We start from the raw sequence: 2,665 nt of genomic DNA on the forward strand, positions 1-2,665 counted from the left end.
TCATGTACCAGGAACATTTCTTAGCCCATTTTGTGTATTCAGAAAATATTCAAAGCAAATTTGACATTTGATGAGAATAATACTCAAAAATAAGTATAAATGAGACTGAGGTATTTAAATCAATAAAGAGAATTTTTTTTTATGTTTCCTGTTACTTTATCAAATGGGATAGGGAAACCTATCTACAATTTTTAGAAAGCCTCCATTCTCAAATCAATTTCTCCAGTGATAGCTCCATTGTAATAACTAGAGCCACAGCAGCTTTGTGATTGTAAAGTTTGTCTGCAGATGAAATTGCACCATTGGCCAAATATGTGGACCTCCTTGGAGAAAAATTCCACATGCCTGAAGGTATCTGTTTGGGTAGAAGGCCATACACCAGCACATACCCGCTACACTTTCATGGTCATTTACATTTGGTAATAGCGTTGTCCTTTCATTCATTTTCAAATGTTTTTTTTTGTTGTTTTGTTTTGTTTTTTATTTAATTTAGAGAGAGAACGAGAGAGAGAGAGCACAAGCAGGGGGAGCAGCAGAGGGAAAGAGAGAAGAAGGCTCCCCGCTGAGCTGGGAACCCAATGCCAGGCTCCATCCCAGGACCCTGAGATCATGAACCTAGCTGAAGACAGACACTTCACCAAATGAGCCGCCCAGGCACCCCTCAATTTGGAATGTCGCAGAGGAATAATATTTGCTCCTATGTTGGCATTGTGAAATGTGTGATGCTTGAATGGAAGAAAAGAATAAAAGCTGACTTTTCACTAGGAGAACTTTGTCAGTGTTTTCTAGTCTTTCTTCCCATGCTTCAATAAATTACTGGGTTAGCTCCTTAGGTGCACACAATGGCTTATTTCCTCTCCCTGGAAGCAACATTACCTAGGGAAGGAATCTGGATGGAAATGTGACAGGATGGGATGAAGTGGGTGTTATGCAAATTTGGAAATCCCAGAAGCAAGTTACCAGAGGAAACAAAGCAGGTGACTGAGATGCCATGGGAAGGCATCTGGGCTTTGAGAGGAGTCAGCATTTTGCAGAAATCTCAAGTGCAAATAAATTTCTGTTCCTTTACCAGGATTAACTACAGAGTAGGAACCCAATGAGAGTCACAAGACTGTTATTTAGCATTTGCTTGGCATTGACCACCATGTGGCCTGGGTCAAAGACTCTTTTATGTCTATACAGTTAACTGATGTAGAACAAAAACATACAAAGAGATTATATATCCATGTCTTTATTAGCAGCCTAAATTTATAGCACTTTACTTAAATTACAAACTATTTAAAGTTCCAAAATACTCATAGCAACAATTTATTTCCCCTGGGGGTGCCTGGGTGGCTCAGTTGGTTGAACCTCTGACTCCTGATTTCAGCTCAGGTCATAATCTCAGGGTCATGGGACAGAGCCCTGACTGGGCTCCACACTCAGTGTAAAGTCTGCTTGTCCCTCTCCCTCTGGTCCTCCTCCTGCTTTTGCTCTCTCTCCCTCTAAAATAAATAAATAAATAAATAAATAAATAAATAAATAAATAATCTTAAAAAAATAACACACACACACATACAGATTCCCTCTGGATTTATATACTCCCCATGAACTAAACTGTGTCCCCCCCAAAATTCACATTTTTTGTGTGAAAGCCCTAACTCCCAACATGACTGTATTTGGAGCCCTAACTCCCAACAGGACTGTATTTGGAGATAGGGCCTTTAATTAGCAATAATCATGCCTCGGATAAACCTCATTGGTTACGATACTGCCACTGCGCAAAGCTGAGATAGGGCCTTTAAGGGAGTAATTACAGTTAGATGAGGTCATAAGGGTAGGGCCCTAATCCAATAGGATTAGCGACCTTATAAGAAAAGGAACAGACACCAAACCCCTCCCCTCATTTACTTGCTTGCGTACATGCAGGCTTTCTCTTTCTACACAAGCACAGAGCAAAGGCCGAGGACACAGAGAAGGTGGCTGTCTACAAACCAGGAAGAGGGGACTCACCAGAAACTAAACTTTCCAGCACCTTGATCTTGGACTTCTTGCCTCCAGAGCTGTGAGAAAATAATTTTTTGTTGTTTAAGCCATCCAGCCTGTGGTAATCTGTGATGGCAGCCCAAGCAGACTAAGACAAATACCATCCCAAGATGCCATCTAATCAAGTTAGACATTGGTTCATGATTTATAAGTCAATCATCTTAGCATATGTTAAAAGGCCATTCACAAACTAGACCCACTCTTTCTAGTTTCCTAGCTTCATCTCCCACAGTTGCTTATCTATTCTATAACCTTTGACCCAATAATACCCAATTGCTTGCTTACATAATAAAGTGTTCCATGTTTCTGTGCCTTTCCACAAGCTTTTCCTTAAATTTGGACTTCATACCCAGAAAAACATATAATATGGCATACCTTGTTCTAGGTCCTAAGTCTGCCTTTTTACTAAATGTGTGACTGGGAAAGTTACTAATTAACTCTGTTTTATCTTCTGCAAAGAAAAATAATAATAGTCTGTACTTCATAGGGCTTGTGTTAGTGAATTTTTCTACAAAATAAACACCAAAATCTCAGTAGCTGATGACAACAACAACAAAAATCATTTCTTGCTCACATTGCATATTTATCTGGTCAGCTGCAGTTTTGCATGGTTCTGCCTGATTCTGCATGTGGCTCTGCC

General features: G+C 39.9%; 1 non-coding gene across 1 annotated transcript; it reads right to left on the reverse strand.

Moving 5' to 3' along the window:
- Nucleotides 1-1,628: 1,628 nt before the first annotated feature.
- LOC116648297 lies at nt 1,629-1,768 on the reverse strand. The gene has a single exon (XR_004302492.1). It is a non-coding gene; the product is annotated as a U4 spliceosomal RNA (small nuclear RNA).
- Nucleotides 1,769-2,665: the final 897 nt, after the last annotated feature.

This window comes from Phoca vitulina, unplaced genomic scaffold, assembly GCF_004348235.1.
Source record: "Phoca vitulina isolate PV1807 unplaced genomic scaffold, GSC_HSeal_1.0 scaffold42, whole genome shotgun sequence".
Classification (NCBI taxonomy): Eukaryota; Metazoa; Chordata; class Mammalia; order Carnivora; family Phocidae; genus Phoca; species Phoca vitulina.